This window comes from Notolepis coatsorum, assembly GCF_963971535.1.
Source record: "Notolepis coatsorum genome assembly, chromosome: 12".
Classification (NCBI taxonomy): Eukaryota; Metazoa; Chordata; class Actinopteri; order Aulopiformes; family Paralepididae; genus Notolepis; species Notolepis coatsorum.
In genome coordinates, this window is record NC_140176.1 from 12,553,021 (window position 1) to 12,572,509 (window position 19,489).

A 19,489-nucleotide genomic window follows, 5' to 3' on the forward strand; every position below is an offset into this window, starting at 1 on the left:
AGTTAGCGTGTGTGTATATCTGACTGTATTGGATCGCTGTACGTTTAGTCGACCAACATCTGTTGCGACAAGGCATTCATACCCTTGATATATAACTACACATCGTTATTAAAATCATAACGACCGAACCTGACTTCGAAATTTACCAGCGATATATTAGATTATATATACCTTTTAATCATACTCTCGGCCTCTTAACCCGCGACTAACGTCCTGTTTAATGTACTTTCCGCGACTGATGTCCCGTTTAATGTACATTTACGTACTCCCGGGACATCGCGTAATCATGTACTAACTAGGACATCACGTGATCATCTTCCCGCTATCTGTATTGATCAATTGGTTAATTTAATCCAAAATACATCGTTTTCAGGAAATGGAAGAGATTGTGAGCTTAGTTTGAGGTTGAAACAATGAATATTATGACGCTACTCTGGTAATTTCTAATTATGATTCTATCAGCTTCTCTGTCCTACTTCCCGCCTTTTTGCAAAGGAATCACAGAAAGTTTTTAACAGAGTAGCGTTTTCCAAGGATATCACATCATAATAAGCTCACGTATCTATTTTGTTGCCTATATTTTTAGTCTGCATCAGCTAGACTAGGGGTAGCAATCCAACAACCTGTGTGTGCCTTAGCTTTTTGGTCGGCTCCGACTCGACCAGGAATAGCACTTCAACCTTTGTGCCTAAACTTTTGGGAATAGCACTATAACCCATCCTCTCAGAACCGCCTGATAAAGGACCCAGGTGCACGCGCGCCCTGGTAACGATTCTCAATACAGATCAGATATATTAATGCACATTATTCTTACTCAGCCATGATCTCAATATTTGACAACATTCTGTAATATTCACCTGGCACAGAGAAAAGCAGGAAGGTTTTAATTCCTTTCCATACATTTTTTTTTTGGTCGACCAGTCTATATACTCACTTTTCTCTGTATAGATGAAACGATACAGCATGCCGGGAGGACGCAAAAAGTCCGTCACAAGTTCGTAGACGCCAATTGTGGGATATTTGTAGATATCCTGATGAAGAATGTCTCAGTCAACCGAGGCTTGGATAATACTAAGGTTTATTAACCAAACAGATAGAATACATAGAGAGAATGGCTGAGGCTCTCGCCCCAGGTGATCAGCTGAAATTACCCAGGTAAGAAGCCTCTATTGTGGTCGGGAGGAGCCCTTTATAGTTCAACAAAAGGGGGTGTGTGGTCCCATTTGATAGGTCAGATGGGGGGGAGGGGGTACAGGTTTGGGGGACACAGGGGAGGGGGGTGTCTTATTCCACAGAGAGGGGGGGGGGGGGCACAGGTAAAGGGAACACAGGGGAGGGGGATATATTTACATGAGGACATTATTATACCACAGTGCGCAGAGAGAGAAACATGTATTTGTCCGAATGTATTGACGACAATGTGTCACATACTGTATTTCCGCCAAATGATTTGTCAAACAACTCGTCAGTACAACTTTTCTCTTTTCTAGCAGTGGGTTGGGAGTGGGGGGGGGGGGGGGGGTTGGTTGTTGGGCTTGTGCTTTTCCAATTAAATAATAAAACATGAAATATTCAGTTTGTGTGTCTCGTCTCTTTTCTCTGCTCCATTTTTGTTGAGCGGCGTGAATAAGCCAATAGTCAGACCTCTCACAGAGCTTGTCATGTTTTCTGTGAATTCTTTGCACCCTCCGCTGCTATTATTGTGCGGATAGTGCAGTCAATCTTGTGGAATCTTCTCAATGAGAAGGAAGAGGAAGTGTGTTGATTGGGAGTATGTGTAAGATGTAAATAAAATGTTTTAGAAATTATGTATATCATGGTATTTATTTAGTGTATATATATATTACATATTTATAGGTATATTTATATAAATGTATTGGATTGTATAGAGATACCGCGTTTATACATATAATTAACAATAGATTAAATTCTAATTTGTGATAGTTAAAAAGATGTAGAAATTTGTAAAAGTGTATACTTCCTACTCCTTTTTTGAACACTAAACTATGATTTGTTTGTTTCTCTCTCTCTCTTTTTTTTTAATTATTATTATTATTATCTTTTGTATATGTCAAATGAACAGATATATTTTTGTTTTTATACTTCGAAAAAAAATCTTTCATTCATTCATGTGTAGAAAGCTTGTCCCAAAAGGGGACTTTGCAGCAAGGAGTACTTTTACACTGGTAGAGATTCTGAAACAACATGTACAGTAAAATAAAATATTTAGCAGTTGTCAAGGAGGACGACCAATCAGAAGGCATAGTGTTCTCATTGCACGTCATGCATTTTCTACCAATATGGAACGTTGCCATAACCACGGCTCATTATCATATGCCACAGATCTCATTTAATGATAAGGGCCTGTAATTAGACTCAACGATCACCTGTTGTCACCAAAATGTGAATCACTACCCATCTTCAAAACCGCTCTCAAAGAGCACCTACGGGAGGCTGCAATTCGAAACGCCCCCGTAAATGTCTGAACCCCCCTCCTAATGTGTTCCCTGCCCCCTCGTATGTATATATTTACTGTTAGGATCTGTTTAACAGTACTGTATATGGGTGATTATTTGATTTTGGGCATTTTTGTAAGGTTTTGTCCGTTTGCTCACCTACTCGCTCTGTTCCTTTAAGCCTACTCGCTCTGTTCCTTTAGTTTTCTGTTAATCAATTGCATTCTCCTCACCTCACTAGCCCCCACCCTCGCGTTCGTTTGCTCTTCAGCAGCCACACCCTTGGACTACCTGTCATTATGTGTTGATTGGTCTGGTGCCGAACACACACTTCTAGTTTCAAGTATCAATTACCTCCACGCACCTGACGTGTATTCTAATTAGTTCCCCTTTGGGCTTTAAGTACCTCGCTCTTCCCCTCTGGCCTCGTCGGGTCGTTCCGTATCATATCCCTATCACCAAGACTCCTTCGGGAGGTTCTCTGTCTAAAGGCTCCTACGGGAGTTTCGGTTTCTGTCTGTTATGCTGTTTTCATCTCCGGCGTGAGATGCGCTCAAGCCTTCGCCTCCTGTCTCCGTTTGCCTGGAAGGAGACACTGGACTGCGCTCTCTAAACTTCCACGGGAGGTATTCCAGTGTTCCACTTCAGACCTCCGCGCAGCAGACGTCCAGACGCGCATCCAGACCTCCGCGCAGCAGACGCCCAGACGCGCATTCCGACCTCCGCGCAGCAGACGCACAGACGCGCATCCAGACCTCCGCGCAGCAGACGCGCTCTTCACTCCAGACGCGCATCGCTTCCTAATACTCTACGGGAGGATGCGTCTCTCCGAGCCGGCGCGCTCTTCCGCGCAGACGCGCTCTTCCGCGCAGACGCGCTCTTCACTCCAGACGCGCATTCAGACGCACTCCAGATGCGTCCTCCGTACCGGCGCGTACTCCAAGCAGACGCGCACCACTCAGACCTCCGCGCCAGATGCGCCCTCCGTACCGGCGCGTACTCCAAGCAGTCGCGCACCACTCAGACCTCCGCGCCAGATGCGCCCTTCGTACCGGCGCGTACTCCAAGCAGTCGCGCACCACTCAGACCTCCGCTTGGACAACCCGTTCCCCGTGGCGACGCGCTCGCCCTGTTTGATCCTGCTCTCTTTACGCACAGCGCCTGGGTGAGTTTTTCAAGACTGTCTTTGACCCTATTAGTTTTTCGTGTGTTTTTGACACTGAAGATATCCTGCTTTTTGTCAGACTGTCACTCACCCAGTGTCAGCTTTTTGGATTGTTCATTGGGATAATATTTGCTTGAACATCGCTCACTGTGTGTATTCACACCGAAGATATTGTCACTTGGATTATTAATTGGGACTTCGCTCACTGTGTGTATTTGCACCGAAGATTCTATCACGTGGATTGTTGTTGGGACATTACTCGCAGTGTGTATTTACACCGAAGATTCAGTCACTTGGATTACTCTGTTTTGGGACAAGTCACTTCTCCTGTCACCTGCTCTGTTCCCAACTGTACTCTGAGCTAACCCGCTCTCTCTCTCCCTCTCTGTCCCGTTTCCACCTCGGAGAGCTGCCGAGAGGATTCTGCAGAGCGGCTCTGACGTCACTGTCAGATTCCTCAGACTAACCTTCCCGGGAGAAGCTGCAGAGCAGCAACATTCTGCTAATGCTTGTATCCCAGGCTTTGTCTGTTTTCTCTGTCCCTGTAAGCAGCTCCAGCCTTCGCCCTGTTCCAGTCCTCCCTGTCTAGTCCTTCCAGTCCTCCCTCTCCCCAGCCCGCCTCCGCGAGCCTCTGTCCCTGTTTCCCCTCCTAGTCATCCTAGTCCTCCCTGTCTAGTCCTTCCAGTCCTCCCTCTCCCCAGCCCGCCTCCGCGAGCCTCTGTCCCTGTTTCCCCTCTCTTGTCCTCCTAGCCCTCCCTGTCCAGTCCTCCTAGTCCTCCTAGTCATCCCGTCCTGTTCCCCCTTGTCCTCCCTGTTCCTGCCCTTTCCCCTTGCCCTGGTCCTGTTCCCTTAGCCTTCCCCTTAGCCAGCTCGCCTCCTAAAGGCACTGTGCCCCTTTTCCCTTTTCTTGTTTTCCAGTAATTTGTGTTCTCCCTTAAAGGGACAGTGCCGTTTTCTGTGTGTTTCAATAAATGCCCAGTTCTTGGCTTACTCTCATACCTGTCTTGTGTTGTGCGATTGGGGTCGGTTACAAACCATAACAATTTTCATGTCCCTGGGATATATTTGAAAGAAAAAAAATATTTCCAGATTCTTTATGCTATCATTGATTAGTATAATTAATTACTTACCTAGACTTAATTATTCAATTTAAAACATACATTTTTTATCTTATTTTTTGTTGTTTAATGTTGGAATTTGACCATTTTCACCTTGTCCCAATCCAGAGTTTTAACGTTTGGTCTTGTATTTCTCTAGAAAAAACTATTAAAAAACAATACTTTTAGGTATATATTACTATAACTACATTTGAATCAATGATTCTCTGCCAAATATTTAACTTAAGTACAATATGTGAAAAAAATAAATATCAAAATAGGTTTGTCCCTTAATATCTGTGTCATTACCATCACGTTGAACTATTTGCAATACAATGAAGTGTTGGCTACGCCCCTTGCTTTGGTACCCATTACAACCTGTAGTGACAGTGGAGCACATGGCTGTCAGAGTGGAAGACTGACATTTTGATCACCAGGAATGTAAGATATTTTCACATTTACTTACTCATACTACAGAATATGTTTATTGTGTGTCATTACCAAACACACTATAATTTGATAATGCTTTTGAATCTTAGTCAAACTTCTTCATATTTGTAGGTACATTGAGTACATTGCTAGCTAGCTAAGAATTGAATATAAGCAAGTTTGATGTTATGCTAGCTGTTAGCTTAAAAGTAAGAAAATGTCATTACCATCACGGTCATTACCGCCACACAATGAAGTGTGGTGGTAATGACAACGTGTGGTGGTAATGACAAAGATATCTGTTTATAGCTCTTTTTTTTGGATAACATTACTTGTATGTATATGTATATGTAAATATATGTTGTGTCTCATTTATAACTGATATTTATTGTTATTTATTTATTTATTTATTTATTGGTTTTTGTATTTGTTTATGCTAGTGTCTTCACCATGGCACCTAAATCAACAGGCCAAAGGTCAAAATCATACAGAGACAGACTTAAAGATGATCCAGAACAATATCAAAGATACTTTCAAAAAGAAAAAGAGCGGTATAAAAAGAGAAAAGAGACGGGTAAGCTGCAATGCATATCTCAGCTGCCCAAATGCACACAAAGATATAAAAGGCATCAATGGCGAATCAATCAAAGAAACAAAAGAACAAACGATAAGCAAATATGAAATATGGATGACTACCTAACAGTGAATAGGCCACCAGTGTCACCAACACAACAACCTGAGCAACACAATGCTGTCCCTGTCCCTATTGCCAGATGTGAAAGTCCCAATCAGCCTACACCACAAGAAACCCCACAACAAAGAGGACGAAAAAAGGTGAACAGAAACAGAAGTAAAGTCTACAGAGATCTGTGTGAAGCCAACCTGATGTTGGAGAGAGCAAAACGAAATATGGAGAAATATAAAAAACGATATGAAAGACTGTCAAATAAGCTCAAACCACAAGAATCGCCACGATCAAAATCAAAACAACAAATTAAGTCAAAGAAATGTGATCTCAGGAAGACACTATATTGTTCCACAATACTCTAGTGTCAGAGCTGCGAGACACCAACACTAAAGAGAAGCAAGTAATTTCAAAGATTCTAAGGGGGGGGATTCTGAAAAAGTACAAGTTGGTGTATCTGGCTCAAAAGTAACTTGGATTCTCTGCAAAGATGATGCGGCAATACAGAAGAGGAACTGGACTTCAGAAGAAACATGCAAATGCATTGCCTCTCTCTACCAGGACAAAAGTCAAAGAGTTTCTGGAACGTGATGATAACTCACGGGCAACAACAGGGAAGAGAGACACATTGACGCAGAAGAAAGTGAAAATGCAAAAGCGCTTTCTGAATGAAACGTACAGTCTTTGGCGGAAATTCAAGAATGAACATCCACAGTTCAAGATTTCCTATAGTAAGTTATGGAAAACCTGCCCATTTTGGATAGTGAGGCCAACCGTCCGTGATAGGGACACATGCTTGTGTAAAACACATGCAAACACTCAACTGATGGCTGACAAACTGCTCCATCACAAAGTGCTAAAGACTAGCAACATTAAGGGCTAGATCCACAAAGAATGGATTGCACAGTGCTAGTTGCACCCTACTTACAATTCATTATAAATAGAAAATGGGGGACCTGGTGTAAACAAGACGAAAGTCTTTCTCTGGTCTGCATCCCCTTAACAATTGTGTGTATTGAGCCTTACTGTATTGTACCCATTCTGCAATCTGTTAATAACATTTTCAATCAGTTAAGACTGAGGAGATGGTGTTTGACCCCAGAGGTGTTGGGGACCACAGGCCTGTGGTCATCCACACACAGTCCATCTCGCCGGTCTCTTCATATAAATATCTTGTGATTTTTGTCGATAACACACTAACCTGGAACACCCATGTAGATAGCCTGTGTAGCAGACTACAACAACGACTGCACTTTCTACGTCGCCTTAGAGTTCATGGTGTAGATAAAAAAAATTTGTTACTTTTCTACCAATCTGTATTAGAGAGTCTCATCAGATACGGTATTACAGCTTGGTTTGGTAACCTGTCTGTACAATTAAAGTCCAAACTGGTCCGTCTGATGCAGACTGCATGGAAGATCATAGGGGTGAAAGGTCACCCATCCCTGCAGTCTATTTTTTAACAGGCTACTCTAAGGCAAGCCAATAGAATAGTCTCGGACCCCTCCCATGTCTTACATGCCGAGTATGAGCTACTGCCCTATGGGAGAAGGTTTAGAGTTCCACGCTCTAGACTAAATAGGTTTAAAAACTCCTTTATTCCGATCTCAGTGAAACTTTTAAATAGTGCCAGATAAAGGGCAACTATCGAATAACTGATATTTGGTTGTTATATTATCGATATTCGATAACCGATATTTGGGTTTTTTGGGTATACTATTATATTATACTAGTATATTTGTGTATACTATTCTAATGTGGTGTTGCCAGACATCCTGCTGTGCAGGTACTTTACTAGACATGTTGTGTAGGCTATTATTGTTAGGCCGATTTATTGTGTTCTTATTTTGTTATATAGGATGGCCTAAAGATGTGTTTCCTGTTTATGTTCATTGAGATGCATTAAGTTATGTATTTGTCAACTTGTCAATGCAATTAAACTTTCAAATTTAGTTCTGCCTTCTTGTCTATTCTCAGTCCTTGCCCCACAATGTTGGAATGAACTACCCACCCCAGTTAGGACAGCCGAAACCCATCCAATCTTTCGCCGTCGACTAAAGACGCACTTCTTCAATCATTATCTGAAATCTAAATCTTGTCTTCTTTTTAAGATTTTCCCATTAAAAGTTTTAAAACACATGGTGACAACCAACCCCATAGTGTGTGACAACCATCCCCATGATGGGGTTGGTTGTCACAATGTGTCAGAGTGTCTTTGATAGGTGATTAACTCTTTGTTACAATACTTTGGAAAATGAGAGGGATACACATTTCAAGCCAACATCTTAAGCTTCAATTTAATGTAGGAATGACTATTGAAAGATGTTTTGATTATGAGCAATTCACACTAGAGTAACAAGTGTGACAACGTCCCCCGTTCTCCCCTAATATGGTATAGAATGGAAATTGTGCTGGTCCCAGAGCCCCAACTGATTACTAAAAGACATATGATGCTCAATGCCTCTGTCTGGAAACAAGTATGCTCCCTCATGGAGAAGAAGATGTAGGCATGTTAAAAGAACAAACCTCTTACTGTTAAAGTATGTTGTTTGAAACCATAAAGGTTGTCAGTGTTTTTTTTAGATGGTTTCTTAGATGTTCCTATCCTGTTGTAACAGTTGTTGATAATACCTATGATTCTGATGTTGTGTTACTGTATCCATGAATGAATTCAATAAGTCTATCTAAATGTCATTCCCATCACATTTCGTCATTACCACAACAGTACGTCATTACCAACACATGACATATTTCTTAACAAATTTGTAACAAATAGTTTAAATCTGACATTTTCCTACATGTTTTCCTATATTACAAGCCCTCCCTTAACATTTTATGTATGAAAAACAAGAGTCATGGACCTGTTGTTGTAGTAATTGTATCTTTCTTGACAGGATCTAGCAATATATTTAAAAGGCTGCATATCTAAAGATCTAAAGCATGTTTAAATTCAAGTAAAATATTTCAAACCACTAATACATCAGAAGTAAGGTATAATGTTACATAAATGCCTTAAAAGCACAAATGTTTTACTTTTTTTTTACATTTTAAAGAGTTATTTGTTAACGTGATGGTAATGACAATGTTCTCTGACATTCTAGGAAAAGTGTTAAATATATTAAATTCCATAAAGTGATGTTTACAACAATGTTCATATTATGATTCCTGACAAAATGACTATAAAGCTTAATTGATCATTTAAGGTTTTATGCAATTTTATTTTTGATAAATAGATTTTCCCAAAAGTGCCCAAAATCAAATAAACACCCATATCTGTATGTCATAAATGTCACGATTAGATTAGATGATTAGATTTGATTATTATATCTGTATGTTGTGTATGTCATTAATGGCATTACTTACTTACTTACGCCTGCTACACCTTCTGGGGCATAGGCCGTCAACAAGTGATCTCCAAGCATCTCTGTCTTGAGCTGTTCTCTCCAGTTGGTTCCAGGTCATCTTCATGGTCTTGGTGTCTGCTTCCAGGTCTCTGCGCCAGGTGTTTCTCGGGCGGCCCCTTTTCCACTTGCCCTGCGGGTTCCATGTTAGGGCTACATGGAACCCTAACATTAATGTCATTATGAATTGAAAATGGGGGACCCTGATGTAAACATGACGAAAGTCTTTCTCTGGTCTGCATCCCCTTAACAATTGTGTGTATTGAGCTGTACTGTATTGTACCCATTCTGAAATCTGTTAAAGAAAGTTTTCAATCAATCAATCAATCAATCAATCAATCAATCAATCAATGCCTACCAAGATGTCTGTGCTGATCATCATGTAACGGAATACTGTGATTACCCAAGAAACTGGCGATATACTCCCCATTCCCCAAGTGAAAAGGTGGTGAAATTAAATAATTATATGATAATAATAACACAATGACAGGTGAAACACGTGTTACTCTTATCAATAATAATAAAATGCCCGGTGCTAATAGTGTATTTATTATTACAACTCACTTTAATCACGCACGCACATAGAGACGTCATCCCGGTTGGGGGCTATACTATACCTGGGCTACGCGATAATGAGCAAAGCAGCTAGCAGTCACACATCATTATATGCGCGAGCAATGGCTAACCGTTTGGGGCACCCGCAACGGGCCGAACAACGTACTTATATGCGAGATCTCTTCGACATAAGGTGAGCAATTTTCCCTTTGTTGGCATATATGAAAATAAAAGTAAGGCAAATGGCGCCAAGTAATCGAAACCAGATCTCCCGAGTCCCGCCTCGCATCGTCTCACAATATCCCAAACAAAGTTACACGACTTTGTTTGCGTGGGAAAAACAATAGCCATTACGAAGTCCTAAAGACAATGATGTGTGTCTTATTGCATACTGTGTAAGAGCATTATGTCAGATTTCTACAAGCCTGATCAGTGAGTTGGTTGCGCCTGGTCCCTTGGCTTAGAGTGACCATGTCTCTCATCTTCTGCGGTTGGTAGCTGCTGTCGTCGTCGTCGTACGTTGAATTGGATATGTCCTTTCAGAGACAACTCAACTCAAATCAAATCAAATCACCTTATTTTTCCATCATCATCACTTTCCTCTCCCAACATAGTGTAGTCCCGACTCCCAGCAGGTATGATTCAGATTCAGACAACTTTATTGATCCCGCGTGGGGCAATTTATTATTTGCAGCTTCACCAACAAACAACAAAACATCTCAACGACAGTACGGCAAATAAAAAGAGAAACACTCCATGTGATACAATCCAGCAATAAAAGTAAAAGTAAAAACAGACAACCAAGTGCAAAAGGCTACTTAAAATAACTACTGTCTGTGTTTAAAAGTCTGATAGCCAAGGGGACAAAAGATTTGGCGTAGCGGTTGGTCCTACTTGGTGGGACGTCATAACGGCGGCCAGAAGGCAACAGTGAAAACCGCTGAGACAGAGCATGGAGGGGTTGATTAATGATGCTCGTCCCCTTCTTGACCACCTGGTCCGTCCAGAGAGAACATAGGTCTCTGTTTTACTCCAATTATTTTGGAGCACACTTTCACAAACAAGGGACTAAACACGTTTAGCAATTATGCCACAACAATGTGGAACGCCCTACCCAAAGCTGTAAAGGAATGTGAATCCCTACCCACATTCAAAACCGCTCTTAAAGAGCACCTACGGGAGGCTGCAATTCGAAACTGGCCACCGTAAATGCCCAAAACCCCCACCACCTCCTAATAGACAGTCTCCTCCCCACCGCATGTATATATTCCCTCCCCGCCGTATGTATATTTCTCTCCCACCCACCCACCCCCTCCTAATGTACAGTCCCCTCCCCATCATATGTATATACTCTGTCAGGATCTAGGGGTAACAGTACTGTATATTTGAATACCGTTTATGTCACAAATGTATCAGTACTAAATACCTATATGTCCCTATGCCATAAATGTCATGTATGTTGTGTATGTCATAAATGTCTATATGAATTGAAAATGGGGGACCCTGATGGAAACAAGACAAACGTCTTTCTCGGGTCTGCATCCCCTTAACAATTGTATGTATTGAGCCGTACTGTATTGTACCCATTCTGCAATCTGTTAAATAAAGTTTTCATTCATTCATTCATTCATTCACAATATACTGTAGGCTGTTCCTATCTTTAATGGACAGGCCACTGAACCAGCAGATAAAAGAAAAAGTTAGGAGGCTTTCAATAAAAGAACTATAAAAAGTGCTCAGGATCTTCGCACTAACATTAAAAGAGTTCAGCTTTCTCAGGAGGTAGATCCTCTGCTGACCTTTTTTAACAATAGACTCTGTATTTAGGTTGAACTTCAGTTTACAATCAAACACAGTTCCCAGGTATATGGGTCTCTTTCCACTAAGTTCTCTGTCCAAACTCCTTTGAACATCAGTGTGGATTGTGGGGGTGAGCTTGGGAGAGCGTCTGTCAGTGTATAAGTGCATTTGTTGTCCTGTTTTTTGTTTTGTTATGTATTGTATTGTATGTTTTGTATCCTATGTTAAGGACCCCCTCGAAAACGAGATAGCATATCTCAAGGGGTTTATCCTTCAAATAAATTTCAAATTTCAAAACAGAACAACTTAGCCTTCTGCTTCTCTACACTGTAAACCTGCATGTTCAAAATAATCAATTCGTTTGAGTGGAATGTGTTAGTTGCTTACACAATGTTGGATTATGTAATTGGTTGGTCATGACTCATTGTGGAACTAAATATAAATCGCGGGAAGTCTGTTGTTAGATGCCATTCGTCAAAAGGACACTAATTTCACTGTTAATAAAATGTTCAAGCAATCAATCAATCAATCCAATAACACACGCTCACTTCACTGTTAGACGTGTGTGTGTGTGTGTGTGTGTGTAGGTGTGTGTAGGTGTGTGTGTGTGTAGGTGTGTAGGTGTGTGTGTGTGTGTGTACGACGTAGATACAAGCAGGGTGGACCGGGGAGATCTATGACATAATGTATACTTTATTGATTATGATAATAATAACACAATGGTGAGACATATACATACTCTATACTCTTTATGTATGTCATATCCTGATGAATTGAAAATGGGGGACCCTGATGTAAACAAGACGAAAGTCTTTCTCTGGTCTGCATCCCCTTAACAATTGTGTGTATTGAGCCGTACTGTATTGTACCCAAAGTTGAATATATATTATCAATTCCACAGAGCGGTGAACGGGCAGATTCCACTCACAGAAATGTGGCACATCTTCACAGACCTTAGAATGCGAGTCTACCGCCAGGATATCACTGTGCTTGCGGTTGACTTTCCATGTCTCAGACAAGCCAACAACGTGATCCGCTTCGAGGAGGTGAGAGCAAAACATGTTTATCCACAGCACTTTTAATACCATGAGTGTCAATAATATATTCTTATTAGTACAGTGGTGGACGGTGCTAGTGTGTAAATCAGGTAATAACCCTAACCCCCCCCCCCTCTCCTCCAGTACATGATGATTTACATAGAAGTGAAAAAACGGTGGTATCCAGGTCGACGTAGACCTACCCGCCCGCTCCGCCGGAGGCTGACTGATGATTGGTACGATGATAATGATTGGTAAATGTAAATGATCTACGCCCCCCCCCCCCCCCCCCCCCCCCCCCCCTCCTCCAGTTCGCTGCGATTTCGCAGCCGTGGAGAACTGTTTGGCCCACTCTTTGACCCGACCCGTTCCAATAGAAGAGGCAGGGGTTCCCAACCTTTTTCACCCTCAGGGACCCCTGCAGTTCCCCCTCCCAATATTGAAAGCGTTTTTATGTCTAATGAACTATCAAATCAAATAAAAAATACATTTCAAATACTTTTTTTTTTGTCATTTTAATACTTTTTTTTGGGTCATTTTAATAACAAACTGCTTATACACAGGGCATACGCATCATAATTAGACCCACTATGCTTCTTTGACTTGTGCCTTCAATCAACAAATCTCATCTTGCACTATATGTATTTCAAAATGTTTTGGCCAATATTCACGTCCTGTATTCATCCTCTCAAATCAGGCCCTAATGGTGAACTGTTTGCATTTTATGGAACAAATCAATGCAACAAATTAAACAAAATATGAGACAGGAAATTCCAATCAGTAGTTAGCAGAGAGAATCTGTCCTAGCTGGGTGTGACGAAGGTTCATTAATGTAATCTAATCTGTCAGCTGTTCTATATTGCCCACAAAATTGTCTAAATACCATACCGTAAATTTGTTTTTGTCCCATGTCAGTAAAGTGGTTAAAGTGGTCTGGTTATATACTGTAGTTACTGAAACTGATTTAATATGGCACAAGGTCTGGTTATATATTGTAGTTACTGAAACTGATTTAATATGGCATCATTGATTGATTGATTGAAAACCTTATTAACAGATTGCAGAATGGGTACAGTACAGTACAGCTCAATACATACAATTGTTAAGGGGATGCAGACCAGAGAAATACTTTCGTCTTGTTTACATCAGGGTCCCCCATTTTCAAATATACAGTACTGTTACCCATAGATCCTGACAGAGAGTATATATTATGATTGGGAGGAGACTGTACATTATAGGAGGGGGTGGGTGGGTGGGAATTCCAGGGACTAACTGAATTACTTTATGGGGAATTATGTAGTATTGGTGAAGAGTAGGATTATATATTCACACCCTGTGTAGAGCAGGAAACACGAGAAATTGAGTATTGTGGGCTTCGTGGCAGGGGTAGTTAATACTGCGGCAAAGATTGAGGGTAGAACAGATAGAACAAAAATTATTGTTAGGATAGCGATTCAACATTTGGGTATGGAAGGTCTGACATTGGAGGAGGTGGTTAGGGAATTGAATAAGGGGGCAGCGGGTGACCAAGGAGTACAGAGTCAGGCAGCAGGGGGCAAGGAGTGTCTCGCAGAGGGGGGCTCAATCAGAAAGTAGCAGCATTAGTTGCACTCCATGAAGGTGAGGGGAATTGGATTTTGTAGGAGGTAAAGGATACCAGTAGATGGCGGCACATACCCTAACAAGTGGTCGGCTGCCGTTAAACCTCAAGAAGAAGAAGAAGAAGAAGAAGAAGAAGTCAAGTCAAGTCAAGAGTTTTAATTGTCACGGCATACAGGTATACAATGAAATGCGGCTGGTCTTGCCCGCGACGATGTGCAATACAGTGGTACAACATATAATAGAATCCAATAAAATTACAGTGGTACAACATATAATAGAATCCAATAAAACAACAGTGCAATAAACAGGTAACATGGTGTGCCATCTCGGTATATGTACATAGTATTTACAGAGCATATAGGACATGCTGGTCAGACTACTGCTTGACCTTACTCCTAGAACCCACCTCACCCCTGCCCACTTTGACAACCTAGGATGGCTTAGAGTAGACGACAGAGTACAGCAACTTGCAATGGGCCTGGTCTACAAGATACACTACACGACCAAGGTACCCATGTACATGTCAAAATACTTCCCAAAGGTCAGTGAATACCACGATCACAACACCAGAGGGAGCTCCACAAATCATGTTAAACCCAGATTCGGCTCAAATAAGGGACTAAACACGTTTCGCAATTATGCCACATCAATGTGGAACGCCCTACCCAAAGCTGTAAAGGAATGTGGATCACTACCCACTTTCAAAACCTCTCTCAAGGGACACCTACGGGAGACTGCAATTCAACACTGGCCCCTGTAAATATCCTAACCCAACCCCCTCCAATGTACAGTCATTTACCTAGTATGGTTTTGTCAATAGTCCAATGTACAATTTTGTTTGTTTGTACAGTGTCCCCCCCCCCCCCCCAATGTACAGTTTTACTTGTTTATACAGTGTGCCCCCCCCCCCCCCTCCAATGTAAATTACCCAGTATGGTTGTCAATATCCCAATGTACCCAACCCCCCCACCCAACCTCCTCCAATGTACAGTTTCTACGTCAAATGTATATACTCCCTTTTCTTGACTCCTTCTGTATCACAAACAGTACTGTATTTGCAAATCTGGTATGTCATAAATGTATAGATGTAGCAGTACTGACTATCTGTATGTCATGTATGTCATATATGTCCTGATGAATTGAAAATGGGGGACCCTGATGTAAACTAAATCAAATCAAATCAAATCAAATTTATTTATAGGGCCCGACAACACACGTTAATGTCCCCATGGGCCGTACAGGTCTTCTTTAAACAAGTCAAGAAGACAACATAACAATAAGTCAAGAACAGAACAAGAACACCATAGGGTCCAAACATTTTTTAGATGAATGCAAATAAATGAAAGAATGCAAGCACTCCCAGACATACCCCACGCGAAGGTAAGGAAAAACTCACTAAAACCTAACAATAGGGAAAAAAAAGCTCCACAGGCAATGTGGAGGAGAGAAACCTTAGAAGGGCCGTTCAAGGGGGGATCTCCCTTCTTAGATGTCGGTGATAGTAGTGTTGCAGACGGACAGTTGGTAAGCATGCACTCATGTGTGTGGTGAGACACAGATGAGTGCATGCAATAGCAACTGAACATTTTGAAAAATTAAAGATAGAGTTGATAGCGGATCTATTTGAGGCACAGGGGCGGCGCAAGAGGGTCACGTCCTCCCCGTCTTAGTCACGGGACATTCAACACTCCGGTCGTTGCTCAGGGACAGCCGGAGACAGGGGGAAGGGGGGTGGCGCAGAGAGGGTCGCGAACTCCCGACATCATCGCGGGACATCCGGCACTCCGGTCACCACTACGAGACCTCCGAAGACAGGGGGGCACGCAAGACGAAAGTCTTTCTCTGGTCTGCATCCCCTTAACAATTGTGTGTATTGAGCTGTACTGTATTGTACCCATTCTGCAATCTGTTAATAACGTTTTCAATCAATCAATCAATCAAAGGTAGCTTTAGTAGTGCAATACACTGTTCCTGTTGTTTTACTAATTTAAAGTGGCCTTTCCTCTGGCCATAAGTGTGCGTGTGTGCGGCATGAGTGTTAAAGTGGCTGCTAGAAGAAGAAGAAGAAGAAGAAGAAGAAGAAGAAGAAGAAGAAGAAGAAGAAGAAGAAGAAGAAGAAGAAGAAGAAGAAGCAGGAATCACCTCGAGGTGCCATTCTGTAGTAAATGAATTAGAAGAAGAGTCAAGTGAAGTGACCACAGAAGAAGAAAGACGTTACGTCACACTTTTTGCAACCGGCGCGCCGCACGGAAGCAATGCACACTCCAACACAGTAGATGGCGGTAAATGCAACTTATTGGATGCCAGCCGACATAAAAACAAAAATAAGAAGAATGACGTCATTTTGTACAAAAATGCGGATCTCTTCTTCTAGCCATGATCCTCCTCTAGCCAAGGTTCGTTCCATCGCATCTTGCTTTGCGATTATTACGATATAATACATTATTTTGCAACAAGTGGAACGCGATTTAACAAGCGACCACACATGTCGCAAATAATACTGAAACAGTCCACGTGACAGCAGTGTTTTAAATGCACGTCGGTGACTGTCCATGTGTGTTTGTGTGTGTTAGCTGGGTAGCACTGGTTTCTATGCATATTTATGTATGTTAGCTAGCTGTCTATCCCTGGTGTCCTGAGCTGCATGTTACAGTAAATGTAGATCTGGTATGTCATAAATGTATAGATGTAGCAGTACTGTCTTATCTGTAATGTCATGTATGTTATGATGAATTGAAAATGGGGGACCCTGATGTAAACAAGACGAAAGTCTTTCTCTGGTCTGCTTCCCCCAATTGTGTGTGATTGATTGATTGATTGAAAACTTAACAGATCGCAGAATGGGTACAATACAGTACAGCTCAATACACACTTGTTAAGGGGATGCAGACCAGAGAAAGACTTTCGTCTTGTTTACATCAGGGTCCCCCATTTCCAATTCATCATAACATACATGACATTACAGATAGACAGTACTGCTACATCTATACATTTATGACATACCAGATTTAAAAATACAGTACTGTTTGTGATATAAAAATAGTCCAGAAAAGAGAGTATACATTTGACGTGGAAACTGTACATTGGAGGAGGTTGGGTAGGTGGGGTGGGTGAGGGACACTGTACAAGCAAAACTGTACATTGGAATATGTATGTATTGAGCTGTACTGTAATTGTACCCATTCTACAATCTGTTAATACAATTTTCAATCAATCAATCACAGTAGCTAAAGCTGTATGTTAACTAGCTCGGGTGTCTCAGCTGTATGAAAGTGAAACAAGAGTCGTTGTGCACACAACTTTTGGAGGCTTATCTCCAGTAACACTCAATATAAGGTACAGTGTGTTATTCACCTTTAGCTTCTGACGTTTGTATGTTTTCGTGGAACCTGGCAATATAGCTAACTAACAACACCGACAGCTAAGTAGCTAACCTTAGTTAACATTATTGAAGTTCACGATTGATTGATTGATTGATTGATTGATTGATTGATTGATTGAAAACTGTATTAACAGATTGCAGAATGGGTACAGTACAGTACGGCTCAATACACACAATTGTTAAGGGGATGCAGACCAGAGAAAGACTGTCGTCTTGTTTACATCAGGGTCCCCCATTTTCAATTCGGTTCATCACCATGGTAACGTCAGCTTCATTTCCATGCATTTTGTGGCAAAACGTTGTCGTTAATTTATAGTGTTACATTCGAAGAAGTTTAACTAAGTTACAGCACAACTACGTCTACGACCAAGACAAATATAGTTTGATTAACTGAAGATACTTCGAAAAAGTAGTTAACTGTTTTATATATAAAAAGGAAGGATGAGGTGAGTGAGATGACTGCAAAAACATACCAAATAATTGAGTGAAGACGAAGTGTACTGTATAGTACTCAATTTAATAGCCAGCCATACATGAACAAACGGAGTAAACAGTCGCCTGTAAAATACATTTGAATGTCGATTAGCAGTTGGTAATCGTTGTTCAAAATTGGATTCTGTAACATCTGCCTTGCACTTGCAAACGGATAAGTTAATGGAAAACTGGTTTTAGACCATTTACCAGTATATCTTGTAGACGGGTGGGTGTAGACGGGGAGAGGGGTTTGATTGGTGAAAAGGGGTTCACTCAAGAGAGGAGAGACTGGTAAAAAGAAAATACATAATGTAGTTCCATTCTTTTCCTACATTCAAGCCAACATTTTTGTTCTTCCAGCAGTTAACTGCGAAAATTTTTGAGAAATCTTAAAATGAATTATGCCATTTTTAATTTAGTTTAACTACTTGCATGCTACAAACTCCTCCATACATAGCCTAATATATAGTAACGGTGCTATATATAAAACATTTTATTTATGTTTAGAAGTAATCATCTAATATATCCACAGAGCATTTAGAAAGGTGCAGAATAAAAGTATTGCTTCCCCCCCCAAAAAACATTATTGATGAATGAATTGATCATTAAAAAATGTTTGGTGGGTCCAAAATGAATGTTGTTTTTTTACTTGTTGCAGGCATGTATCCCCACCCTACTTCCAATTTCCCCATGTGGAATGCACCTGATTGGATAAATTACATGCTGGTGCTCTAGTTTGACATCTTGTGGCTGAATGTTATAGCACCTTTAAGGCATCATATTAAATCCACTGACCTTTACATAGTTTGAGATTTCACAATCACCACACAGTTGAATTCCAGAAACGCCTACAGTGTCTGACATAAGTCAAAGGAACGCAGCAACATTATGGGAAAAGGACTGTGCTTAGATTCGAGATCCACCAGAGTTACCGCTTGGAGAAGATACCGTCTTCTCCAGAGTCAGACAAGAAGATGGATACCAATTTCCTCTCTGTGCCTCCAGTAGAAAGCTATCCAGCTGCAAGCTTAGCTTAGCTTAGCACAAATTAATGGAAGTGGATACGAACTAAGCTCGTTCTGTGCTAGGCTAGCTTGCAGCCGGATAGCTTTCTACTGAACGCATAGAGATGAAATTGGTAGGGCTGTACCGAATGTAATTTTTTAACATTCGAAGCTTCGATGGAAGTATTCGAACGAAGCTTCGAATGTCTATAAAACAAATGTTTACAAAAAAAACTAAATCCTCAATTTGAATAAAGTCATTAATCTGATTCAATTAGTCTTTTTCTTTTATTAAATCAACTTTCTTTAATGAATATAACTCATCAGTTTCATCAACATAAATAATCCAATAAGGGCACGGTTGGTATGAAAGTGATGGTGACGACTTATAGTATAATATTA

At 41.1% G+C, this 19,489-nt stretch overlaps 1 protein-coding gene across 1 annotated transcript in view; it reads left to right on the plus strand.

Annotated features, from left to right (window-relative positions):
- Window positions 1-16,597: 16,597 nt before the first annotated feature.
- The window catches only part of LOC311237621 (uncharacterized protein), a 66,033-nt gene continuing 63,141 nt past the window's right edge, over window positions 16,598-19,489 (plus strand). The window contains exon 1 of the mRNA XM_084325560.1: window positions 16,598-16,623. The gene's annotated coding sequence lies outside the window, so the exon portion shown is untranslated. The remainder of the gene's footprint in view (window positions 16,624-19,489) is intronic.